Source organism: Montipora capricornis, chromosome 14 (assembly GCF_036669925.1).
Source record: "Montipora capricornis isolate CH-2021 chromosome 14, ASM3666992v2, whole genome shotgun sequence".
Lineage (NCBI taxonomy): Eukaryota > Metazoa > Cnidaria > Anthozoa > Scleractinia > Acroporidae > Montipora > Montipora capricornis.
In genome coordinates, this window is record NC_090896.1 from 26567914 (window position 1) to 26581459 (window position 13546).

The 13546-nt window shown below is 39.7% G+C and overlaps 1 pseudogene; it reads right to left on the reverse strand.

The window, feature by feature from the left end:
- Positions 1-13306, reverse strand: part of LOC138031811 (lactadherin-like) — a 90642-nt pseudogene extending 77336 nt beyond the window's left edge.
- Between the last annotated feature and the right edge of the window lie 240 nt (positions 13307-13546).

The window sequence follows — 13546 nt, forward strand, 5'->3', positions numbered from 1 at the left end:
GGGAACAGTGTCGTCACTCAAGTCAAGTCAACTAGGTGCTTAGGTGTTGAGATTAAAAGTGATCTTAATTGGAACGTTCACGTTAAAGACTTAATCAAGTCCTTCGCACACAAAAACTGAATCTTCTTAGGTCCTTGTATTTTTTACCTACTTCGGCGAGAGCTGATTTTTCTTTCAAAGTAATTTTACCATCTGTCACCTGTGGTTTCGTTGTATGGGGCTCCTGTGGCAAATTGCTCTTTGATGTGCTGGAGAAAATACACGTACGTGCCGCTAAAACCATCTACAACCTGGACTGTATGGTATACACCTAGCGACCATGTCCTAGCCCGATGCAACTGGTTTACTATTAATTGTTTGTGCGAATATAGATTGCTTTCATTAGCACACGACTGTTTTTATAATTTTTCACCTACTCCTATTAAAACTAGGAAATGGGCTCATTCCATGCATTTTACTTTTTCATTACTTTAAAGTAAGTTATTAAACAAAACTATAGATTTTGACAGGAGCCCATAAACTGGAGCCTAAAACTCCAATACTTAGTCTATGGAACGCCATTTTCACAGATCAAGCTACTTTTAGACAACATCTTAAATCAGATTTGACTTGCAAAAGCGACCATTCTCAGTTCCATGGGTATTAATTTCTCATGCAAGATTTGTGATTAGGTGGAAAGGTCTGGTTTGGCAGGAAAATCTATCTAAACATAACTCGGTCTGTAAAAACGCCGTTCTACAAATACAATGAAGCTGTACGCTCCTAGTCGTGTGCTCCTGATTTTAAGAGTTCCTTTTCAGATTTTTGTTATTGCTTTTATCGTTGTTATTGTTGTTTTACATGGTTGGGTTGGTCCCGTTCCACGCACGCCTTGCCTATCGTATATGCTGGTACTCATTTACCGACCCCAAATGGATGGAAAGCTGAGTGAGCTTTGTTGCATGCGTACTGGGATTCGAATCTAGAGCGCTGGAATGCAGTCCGCGAGCGATATCTACTAGTAGCGCGACGCGTTTTTATGGCACGGGTGGAAACCCAGAAGTCAAAATTTTGCATGCCAAGAGAGTAGTCCCCCCCCCCCCCCCCCCCTAGATTTTTAAACTGATCGTGTCTAATCGAGAAAAAAATATGTTTAGCAATGTAAATTTAGGAGTGTCAAGACCAAGTAAAAATAGGTCCGCAATGCGTACGTCTGTGGCTTACAAATTGCAGTTTCGACATTGAGTTCGCCCTTGGAAGCTTAGTGACGTTTACTGTTGGGTATGTTACTTCAGAGCTTATAGGGCAGTTAGTAATGATAAAGTGGATAGGTCGGTAGTAATGCAAAATACTTAATCTTATCGAGGAGACTTTACTCTGTCTGAAGCAATGTATTAGTTTCTTTCAGCGTACAGTGACTCTACTATCCTAAAACTACACTGAGCTTGAGAAATTGATACTTCCAAGTCACTGAACCATTCCAACAAGTTGCATACCATGTCATGAGACTGGAATTCCACAAAATTTCTATTTAATGTATTCTAATAGCAGCACTTGCTTGTGGGAGGGAGCCTTCAAATTTCCTTAAAATTCAATTAATTTTCAAAACAAAGCAAACAAATCAAGAGCTTTGCAAGGACTTAATTGAGACTTTCAAGACAGTAAAAATCCATCTAATACTTCTACAGCAATAATTACTGTAGAAGTATTGATAATGCGACATCACAAGTGAAGGTATCCCAACAAAATACTAAAAGCTTTGCTATGATTCAAATGCTATATTGATGACTTTTAGTTGGACTATAAAAGAAGAGAAAGACATAGATTTGTACACAATACACCAGGTTTGATTACTTACTGAAAAAATAACTATTTTTTTTAAATAGTGTTAAATCAGGTAACTTTGAAAATGAAGTTTCACAATAATGCAACCTGTAGCCATAGTAGTGCTATATTAGTTAACAAGTACCAGTTTTTATTTTTTCCGAGAGGGCACGGCATCGAATCCTGCAATCTGATTGGTTCTTCGCGCGGTCTGGATTTTCCTATCTCTGCCCACGGGCACGGTAACGCTCGGAGAATTTTTGTCCTCAACTTTTAGTCTCCATTTTTTGACACCAAATCCGTTTACATACAAAAGTTACTTTTTATTAGACAAGAGGTTTGGAAATATAATTCAAATAAAATATTTCTCTTTGAAACGATCAGTTTGTAAGTCGCTTTAATACTACATTCGCTATCAAGCACGCTGCGGAGAAAAATAAATACGGTATTTACCAGCTAAGGGTTGGTCAGTATAGCGAAAAACGGTGACCTCGGTCACAGTTTTTTGCTATATATATATCAAGCAAATACTCCTAACATTACATTTTGAAGTACTGTAACAATAAAGCCAGAAAACATCAGAGTAAAATGAATTAGTATTAAGGTATACCTTAATGAAATGAAACAGGTTTTTAACTTGTATAAAGATATGTTATTTGTCAGCTGGGAGGTGCGTATATCGAAAAACTGTGATCGAAGTATTGAAAATGCTGCCCGAGGGAAGCTGTTTCAAGACCGAGGTCACCGTGTTTCGCTACACGGACCGACCCTTAGCTGGTAAATAACTCTTTTCTTTTCTGTCTCTCCCTTCTTCTCTGAAATCACTTTTTAAATTGTTGACTGGCAGCGCGCTTGATAGCGAATGTAGTACTAAAGCGACTTACACACTGATCGTTTCAAAGAGAAAATTTTATTTGAATTATATTCCCAAACCTCTTGTCTTATAAAAAGTAACTTCTGTATGTAAACGGATTCGGTGTCAAAAAACGGAAATTGAAGGTCGATGACAAAAACTCTCCGAGCGTTACCGTGCCCGTGGGCAGAGATAGGGAAATCTGGACCGAGCGAAGGACCAATCACATTGAAGGATTCAATGGCATGCCCTCTCGTGGAAGAAAAAACAATTATTTTATTACGTAACTTTATAATATTGTATGCTAAGTCGCGACAGTGCAATGACTCCTTTCGACGAACGTAGCACAAACTGAAGTAAACCAGACCGTACAATGCTGGCCTGTAACAGTTAAACTCCGGTTTGTGCAATCTGCCCTTAGAACGCAAGCCGTCTGTAGCAAAGCTGGCTAGCGTGTTTTGAAGGGAAAAATGAATTCTCAATTGACCCCATTGGAAACCTGCAAGACAAAAACAATCGGGTTTTCACAAGGCACAGGACACAACTATATCACACAAACAAAAAAGACTCACCTTAAAAGAACGGAAAAATGAAACTTTAGCTCAACGATCGACGAAGAACCCCGGAGAAAGAAATACGATTCCTCGTACTGACAAAATAAATGGCTACTTTCCAACTTGCATGTACTTCGCCCGAACCAGGTGAAGGAGAGCGGAAACTGGAGCCTAACCTTGCCGTAAACCACGTGACACGCGGACAAACAAATTCCGCAGTCGACAGCACAGTGTGGCTTTCACACTTCGTGTAAGCCACACAAAAACGAAAACAGCTCACTACCGGTTGCCGTTGGTGGATAAGAATTTCTATGATAATGTGCGTCTCTGTGGTCAATTAAGCCACACCCACTATATCTTCCATTCTTTGTAGCAGCTTCGCTGCAATAAAATCGTGAAATCCAAATTACTGAACAACTTGATGCACAAAATCGAATGAGAGGACTTGCATGAGCTAACTTGTAAGAACAAGCATTGAATATGTGTGTTGCGCAAACCTTGAATATATTAATGAGTCCTGTCGTGTACTTTGAATCGGTAGGGAGTTGAATTAAGTTAAGCAACGCCACTGAAAAAGCAACAGTATTTACCAATTTTCGCTATTTTAAGTCTGATCTCGTTCACAGTGTGCAAAACGGTTATTAAGGGCATTAACTAGATTGGTAATTTACTGTATTGGTAGGTCGGTAGTAGTATCTACCTGATTGGTAGCTTAAAGTAAACACAGAAAATGGAAAGATTTACCCTTGTCTGCTCCCTTTTTCGTCAAATTTTGCTTTCAAATGTTCTTAGTTTGAAAAATTCGGCAAAGGAATGAACTGTAATGGTGACAAATTACTCCTTAATTTTGGCGCGAAATTTCAGGATTAATTTATAATTTCACATATGAAATTACAACGTTGCCATGGCAATTTTTCAACAGTGCCAAAATGGCGTCTCGTGCGCGTAATTTGTCACCCATGATATTTGGCTAATCAAATGGTATAATCGTGCATTTAAGGAATAATTTCACTTGCATTTTGTCCAAATCAAATAATTTCCCTAGCCTTTATTACCCATACTTTTCAAACCAAAATTGTAATTGTTGTGAAGTCTTCCCGTTACCGCAGCAGTCTAACAAAGACGACGTTTGGCAAGGGTAACGCCAAATGTGTGTGCTGTTTGTACAGCACGCATTTTAGTACATTTCCTGGCCGGACTCCGTCGTCAACATCGTGAAATAACTAATAACTAGACGCTCCATAAAGCGTACACTGGGTTGCTTGTGGTACTTGTTACACAAAAACAGGCACTGAATAGACCTTATTCACGATGGCCGCCATGTTGGATTTGCTATTATCATGCAAATTAGCTACTCACATCTGAGGGGGCAAACAACACAAGTTCGAGTGACATCTTAGCCACACAGATGATTTGTTTGACACTTAATGAATGTTTATAACCCAAGCAGTAAAATAGAATGATAACACAAGTTACTTCGATGTTACTTTAGTGAAAATGAACAGATAACGAAGTAGAAAGTCAAAATGTTAAAAGAAAAGCCAAAAAAAAAAAATCAAATTTTCATCAAAAGATTAATGACAATCGATGGTAAAAACACGAAAGTTTCTGCAGTCTCTGACGTTTATGAACGAATGGAAAGGGTCATGATGTTTTGTCAAAGGAAGAAATTGATCACGTGCTAGGCAACCATAAAGGTACACATGATCACCTCGTGTCAACAGAATGAACTACGGAAAGAACGTTAATCGTTCGTCGTTTTCAGAGTAAAAACAACTTACTTTTTAACCAGAAACTTCCGTCTTTGGTTTTTTATTGGTTTGTAATATTTAACGGAATATTTACATTTCATCTGTCGGGTCAGGAAGCCTTCTTTGTCAGGTTCCTGAGGAACGTATCTATTTTGACTTCAGGGTGAACTATTTACACAATCGCGAGGTTGAGCGGCCATGTAATTGAAAATCTGGACATCTATGAGATACAAAACAGACTTGCGAATTATCGCAAATCACAACGCTGGCAAGCACAAAAGCAGAAGAAATGATTAATAAATATGTAGTTTGTTAATATCTGAATATTTTTGTGTTAGAGTAAAGGGACATAGACCTCTTTCATAATGATAGCCAAATAAAATGTTCTTTTGTTTTAATGCTAATAAGCCTAACTAGCCTTGCTACGACGAGCAAAAAATAGAAACGGCCGCAACAAATTTAGTCGCATTTACCTCTTCGTCGAATTCTCATGCTTATCACAGGAGTTTTTAGTTATTGTGAAAATCTTTCTCTATTCGTTAGCAATCACCCTTTCAAATTTCAGAGAAATCGACCGGTCTGCGAATAATTAGGAGTTCTTTTGTTGTTAAAAAGGGTTGACAGGCCTACACGACTCCCTTGTACGTGGTCTGGTTTCTGTTGCCTTTGTCATAATTTTGCTCTTATGAGTACATATTTGAATGGACGCCTCTTTTAGGCGGTTCCTGTAGTACTCATTTAGCAATGGTATTTGCCCTATGAGGCTTTAACATTTGAATCTCTATACTGCTGTGTGATACGTTTTCTTCCAAGAAAATAGTAGGTCTCGAAAGTAATGTTTTTAGTTTCTTGGTGTTGATTTTCTCAGCAGTAATGTGAATGTGACCTTATAGCGTCTCACTTTTGCGCCAATTTAATTCTAGACTCGACCGATATATTTATCGGCGGTAGAAGCGAGTGATCCTTTGGTTTTAAATGTTTGACCTGGGCCCGGGTTCATTTTGTCTTTGAACGCCTGTTACATTGTGCCCTGTATCAGTGAGATAGTTGGCTCTTTATAGGCTTTGTTTGCCTTTTTTCTGCGTTTCTTAGCAGATCGTTATGCTCTTTGGAGGCGTTGTTTTCTTCAATTGCTTCGCTCATTCTTCTGACTTCTTCAGCGTGTTTTTGTTTGTGGCCATGGTCAGTAGTTATCCTCCTTGAACTACTGAAGTTAAATCGTTCTCTTCGATGCTCTTTTGATAATTGATGTCGATGTCTTTAAGTCGCTTCTTTGTCGAGGCATTAAGATAACCTGACTCTAGATGGAGTTTGGCCAAGTGGATGTTCTGCATAATGGAGCAAGTTCGGGCGATCAAGTTGCGCGTGTGACCAGTTTATAAATGCTTTTTCACAAAATGTTTCCAAATGGTCAAGTATCACCACAGAAGACAAGAACATCATTCAAAAACCTTATTCTACGCAAAAAGTAGGTTCTGGAGGTAATTTTGAGAGTAGAAATCAAATTTACGGCAGACGATAAATACAAACTCACGAGGCATGGTATAATTAATTAAGTTAACACAACAGTAAGACGCTAACCTCAATTTGACACGAAAATGCTTTACTATTTGCATAAAATCTATTCAGTTAAGCTCGCGTATTACAAAACACGATGAATTCATAAAGGCCACCTTTTCCAGCGAAATATTTTTTGAAGGAAACAACATATTTTGCTATGTGAGGCAATCTTTCTTTCAAAAAATTTTTGGCTGTCACATTTCCAATTATTATTTATTTATTTTACCTGAAGACTGTGCAGAGAACAGAGATCACAGATCCACTTAAGGTGTTCGATTCCTTCTCTGTATTTGTTGAAACCATAAGTTACCAGAGAATTTTCCATTTGGTTTAAGCGTTCTACATAACAGCACACTTGGTAAAATATTAGAAATACAGCTCACTTTGATTTCGGATCGACGGGCGATAGTTGTTGTCGAAGTCCATTACTCCTTGCTTTTAAGATTCCAGATATTTATTTTTCACCGTTAGTCTTATTTATCCAATTGACGTTCCATTCTTGAGCCCCATAAGGGTATATTTTGTTTAAAGATGCACTGAAACGCCATGCACGTTACGATGCCTTTCGACGCCATTGCAGGTTAATAATTAAATGTTCTCCTGTGTGCACCAGGGAAATCTACGCACAGAAGACTCAATGCACAAAGACACCACTTAGCAGGGGAGTGAGTGACAGGGAAGACTTTTACCGACACGGAAAAAATAAATAAAATAAAATAAATATTAAAAAAAAACAAGAAATGAAACGCAGATTCCGACTGGGTTTGGCAACTCAGTAAGAAATATAAATAAAAATACCAAGAGATGAAACTCAGATTCCGACTGGGTTTGGAAACCCAGTAATTAGGGATTTTAAGATACGGCTACGGCGACGACAATGCAGAAAGCGATGCGAGTACTATTGGTTTCCTAAAGACGAAAAATCGTCGTCCTTCACGTATGGCACGTAATTTAGTACATTTCCTCTTCGTTCTCTTTAAAACAACGTGAAATAATCGAATTTAAACTTTAGACGACAACGTGAGCATACAACTTTTCCACATTTCCGTCGCACACCGCAGATTTTTTCCGGGAAAAAATCGGCTGAAAATATTTGTGGGTCCACCAGCTTGCCACACACCATCGTGTTTTTTTATCGCGACTAACTGTGCCGAAGATTGGGGCCGACTCACCCAGAAGCTTGCAACAAGCTTGCCCTCTTTTTTCAGGTGCCAATTTCTTCAAATCTGTTTGGTCTCCGCCATGTTGGAAAAGGCGCTTGGCCACGTGACTCTTATGACATGGTTAGTGCGCTTGACTCCGGATCGAGTGGTCCGGGTTCGGGTCGTGGCTGGGGACATTGTGTTGTGTTCTTGGGCAATACACGGTGCCTCTCTCCACCCAGGTGTATAAATGGTACCGGCGAATTTAATGCTGGGGGTAACCCTGCGATGGACTAGCATCCCATCCAGGGGGAGTAGAAATACTCCTAGTCACTTCATGCTAATGAAACCGGAGATAAGTGCCAGCCTGATGGCCTGATGGGCCATCTGGCTTGTAAGCTTGTTGGAAAAGGCGCTTAGTCACGTGACTCTTATGACACTTCCTAATTGGTTGCGACGCGTGCCAGGTCCGACAGAAAATCTTGGTGAACCACCGCACACTAGCCGTCAAGGCCCGACAAGACATTTTTAGATCTAGCACTGTCAGATATCGTCCGACAAGCCCGATCTTGCCGCAGGCTTGTCTGAATTCACCGCACACTAGCCGACAAGTGAAGATTTTTTTAGTCGGTCGACAGAATAGGGAGCTTACGAAACGAGGACGACTACTGCTACGAGGACTTCATTTAAAAATACGAGTTCGCGTTAATCATATCACTACGAAACTATTTCATGTCGTTTCGCGTTAATAATGTGTAGTAACTGTCGAGGAACTAAACTGGTATGAATGGCTTGGAAGCGTAGAGAGAGCTGAAAAATTCATGTGCTAACGTCCTCCACAGAACCTTGAATTTGGTCCTTTCACGTCGTCATTTAGGAGATGACGGAAAAGAAATGTACCAAAATGTAAAACGCACGTGCAGAGCGCGCAGAGCCATTGTTTTTGCCCACTAAAGTTATTGTTTTGTAGCGTCGTCGTTGCCGTCGGTGTCGTCGTTTCGCAAGCTCCCTAATATCTCCTAGTGTGCGGCAGCCTCAAGAATCAACCAATCAGATTTCTGTCCTGTGAGTATCAATATATTTTCCCAGTATCAGACTCGGTATTTTCCCGAATGATCCCACGCGATTCGGCCCAAGATGTTTTGTCTACCAAATCTAGATAATAGGAAGTACGAACTACTTTTCTCGCTCAATTCAATTGTAATTACTGACACAGTAATACCCTATTTCGATCTTGAAATACTGTACTAACAGTTCTCAAGGATTCGTATAATAGTGAAGCAGCTGAAATTGTGGAATCCTCACCTTTAAGCGAGAATTTACTCAATTGGTTAACTTGTCAGAAAGCGACAAACAAGCCACAATTCCTCTGACAGGACCAAATTCTGTATCAATCTTGTCATTGCACGAAAACTTCCACGAAAAAAGCTAATTGAGCTTGCATCTTGTTGTCATCAGACTTCAACTGGGCTTAGATGGGGAGGAAAGGGATGGAGAAATAAGTAGATTGCAACGGGGCGTTTTAGATGGTTTTGGTGTTACGTCAACGGCGCCATGTTTGTGAACAAAATCAAACGTTTCGATAGTCTGGGGCTGCCTGCTCACGTATGTTCTGTATAAATATGTGTATCTTTTTTTTTTTCTTTTCTACATGTTATGTTGATATCTTAATGGCTACTTTTTATTTTAATTTATTTCAAAGTTTCCAACTTGTAATGACCTTTCTGTTTTGTCATTTTACCCACCTCGACCAGCCGATTCTATCCGCAAAAAGCGGCCGTTTTTCTTCTCTTTTTTCATGCAACAACTAAACTGTTTTGAAATTGAATTGAATTGAAAGTTACAACTGATTTTTTTTACACCTCCATTTGTTCCGGGGACAAGCGACATTATATGCCTTCAACTGTGCAATCTTGCCTCTGAAAAACTGTTCCATCGCCAAGCCTCACTCCAAGCCTGGCATTGTCCTGTGTTCCCAGTTGAAACCCGGTCCCGATACTTTCGGCTTGACAACTTCGTCTCCGTCAACCAACAATTTGGCTTCGCCGGTTAAGTGGTTGTACGATGCACCGACGAACGTCCACCTATCTGTTGGAGTAGAGTTAGAGCTGTGGAGGGACTTCGTTACTCCGGAATCGCGCCTTCTAAAGTGGACAAATATTTTCCCATTTGCTAAACGGAGCACAACACCCCATTTGTGGTCCTTTTAACGCATAGTTAAATACATGTCCGTTTTGTCCTTTGTAGTTTAACAACACAACACTGTCATCAAGAAGTTTAGATTTAGAGCTCCACCAGGGGAGTTGATAAACTCGATGTAGCTATTGTCGTGTCCTTGGGACTCGTAAGAGCCATTTGCTCTTCCACCAGGCCCTGGGGTACTCGATTATTGATTTCTTTGGTACTGTATGAGGTGTTGAGAGGGAACTATTGATCCGGATCCGGTGGACCTTTTGTAAGAAAAAAGATTCCGTATTTGTTACTTCAGAAAAGCAAGCTGTGAAGCAAAACGCCAAGCATATGTTAAATATTTTTGTAGAAGGAAAATAATATTATCAATGTTAAAATGGGTTAGGCCTATGACTAAAACTAAAGTAATGACAAGGGCGAGTATTGGAGCAAAGAGCATGGTAGTATAATTGCAGTGTTAATGTAATAGGAAGTCGGAATGTTAATACTTCTTGCAAACCGAGTTCAATTCCACACTCTAAGTTCCGCACTGACTTTTTTATCTGTTGATTTATGATCAACGGGAAAAACGAGGATCCTATACTTTCAGTACGGAGCGAGGAAACGAGGTTCAGTATTAAGATCTTTATTATATCTCAGAGAAACCAGGGCGTGTAAGGAAACTACTTTAACTTAAGCGAAGGTTCAAATAAATCTTCTTGACCTTTTTGAAATAGTTGCTTCCAAGATTTAAACACTTAAGGAGATTCCTAGTAATAAAAGTTGTCGTAAGAGATTTTAATTTTTCTCTATTTTACCCTACATTATGGTGACTCGAAATGCTAAATAAAAAATTAGTCACCAAGCACGTTTGGGAGATATTACTTCCTCATGTTACTCATGTCCTATCATGGACAAGTTTGTTCCATCGGTTCACGCTACGTTTCGCATGAACATGAAGCACATCTTTGACGTAATTATTGAAATAACAAAACGGGTGGTAATGTATTGTTCAAAGGAATAATTTAATGTTTGTTTCATGGCACAGGCACACGTCATGAAAAGGCACTGACTACAAATATTCCTTGAGGAGACAATTGTGTTTCCACGAGTGAAGCTACAAATACTTTTTCTCCCTGTAACTTTTTTTTTCTGACTTTATTTTATTTTAAAAAGTTTTACAGCACCGAGGGAAGGAGTAAGACAATAAAATTATGCCATAAAAAAGATAGGTCACCAACTTCGTTTAGGATGGAGACACCCGGTCTCCCGCAGTCATTTACTCATGCACGGTGAACGTTTGCTGGTGTGGCTCATAATTTCGCCAGAATCACCTTCCCTGCAGGTAATATAGAGGAAGCTGCCGCTGCCAAGTGCAGATACAGATTCTTTCCAACAATTCGACAACTTCAGAGGGCTTCTACAATAATTGCAATGTTCAGCAAGCTCTTTAGAAAGCAAACCGAGCTCGAACAACACGCCTCCCCGATATCACCGGTTTCAATTCCACCCTAGGACAAAAATTACATTTGTGTATCAGCAAAGCTATCACTCGACTTTCTTTTGCAAGAGTCTAAGAGTTCTTCTCATTGTTGCTGTGCTGTGCTCCTGAAAATTGTTCTCCTGGCGAGCTTTACCGGTCGAAAGGTCGCCTTTGAAATGTTGCAAATTACGCTGTGGTGCGCAGGAGAGGATGCGCAGTGCAATACTTAGGAATTAATCACCTCAAGCGAGGTTGCATGAGGTTGTTACCCATGTGCTTGTTCTCATCTTAAAACGATTGCCTTTTTAGGTAGTGGTACTACTGATATGGGTGGCCTCTTAGATTATTTTATTTCGTAAATCAAAGATAAACGATATAGCACTGTTTAAAACCGTTTGATACCTGAACTTTCAGCTTGTCCATAAGCTATTTTATTTAAGCTTAATTTTTACTTTAAAAGTTGTTTTTCTATTAACTGGGCAGGGACTAAGGGCATTCACAAAGATAAACTCAAATCAGATTCGAGGTAATGGGGGAATTACAACGAACAAAAACCATATTTTAACCTACGACGCAATAGGGAGTAGTGGGAGAGTATATCTTTAGCCAATCTTTGCATGTAAAACTTGGCCACCACCCTTTCTAACACCAGAATGTTCAGCTTTCTTAAGAAATGCCTATTTTTTTTAAAGTAACCCTTAAACATCTATGAGGGGTAATTCCAGTTAAATTCGGGCTAATTCATTTAATAACTGAATTTATTGTAGAGTCGATGGAAAGAGAAAAATCCTAAGTACCTTGTTTGCAGCCATAGACTTCTACTCTCATTGATATGTGATTGTGCCAAGTGACGGGTCGGAATCGTACGTATCGGGCCATGATTGGTGGGTTTTAACTTGTGATAGATGATTGAATTTTGATCGTTATTTGCAGCGAATTCCTAAATGGAAATAAAGAAGACAAATGGTGAAGCGAAGGCCGGTAATTTTTGGTGACTGGCGAAAGAATTCATGATCCATATGCATAACCGATGACAGACAAAGGGAAGAAGAGTCCACCGCATGGTATGATAATCCAATCAATAATAAAGTAGTGGAATTTGAAAAATGAAGGAAAAATTGACCCTTGGTAGGAAGGTTTGAATTGTGGTACGACAACCACACATCCCGGGCCCGCATTCCGGCGCCGTTAGAACCGCTTGGAAGCTTATTACGTTGAACTACAATGATGGTCAAATGTTGTTGGGAAGGTTGCGCGCATCGCTTCACTTCACACCTAATTCGATTATTCTAACTATTGGCTGAACTATTTGGGAAAGAGCATGCTCTTTGGCCCCCCTCCCCCATCACCATAATGTTGGTGCAAAATCCACCATTTTGTTTGGAGGCAAAATCCAACATTGGGGGGGGGGGGGGAGGAGGGCTACCTCAAAAGTGACGCTACCTTCCAAACAGTGTTGTCCAGGATTGTAGCTAGTTCTTAACTTGATACAAAGAGCAAGGATAGGTGGTTGCCATTGTCGGGCCTTTTTTTTTTTAACCGCAAGTATATTAATTCCTTCAGAGCACGTTATGACGAATTGCTTATCATCACATCTTACTTTGTCAACGGTCTGTCCTTCCTCCCTGAAGTATCGGAAGGTAACTCCATCGTTACTGTATTGAAGTTTGTACTTTGTAACCCATGGTCAGCCTGATTCATTCCTTGTGAAGCTACCGCTGTCACTTTAGTGTACGAACCCTTGCAGATCAATCTGCAACCATTGATTCGAATCGTTATACCGTGCGGACCAGGCACCTTTTTTTTTCATTCCTGACTTTTGGAAGTTAAGTCTTTCCCTGGATGGCGGCGTGATTTAGGTCCCACTCAGAAGACGCTTTTATTTGCGCATCTTTGATTGCGCCAAATTCCATGCCAAGAGGTTGTTGGCATTCTGGTTTTCAAAGTGAAATAAAAAGTTGTGGTAAGAAGCAGTCTTTGCATGACCACATTTCGTTTTAAAGTAACGGAGACACTTCAAGTCGTTAGAAACTTAGTAGTAATGTCACTAGTTTAAATAATTTATGTAACAATATATAGACAGCAAATTAATAATGGATAGCAAACATTTCTCACTAAATGGAATTAACTTCTGTCTTTACGGCAACTAACCAAATGAGGTCGTTATTGAATTTAGAAAACATTTACATCATGTAAAGAAGATTGAATTGAAGTCCCTAGATTCAACTAAA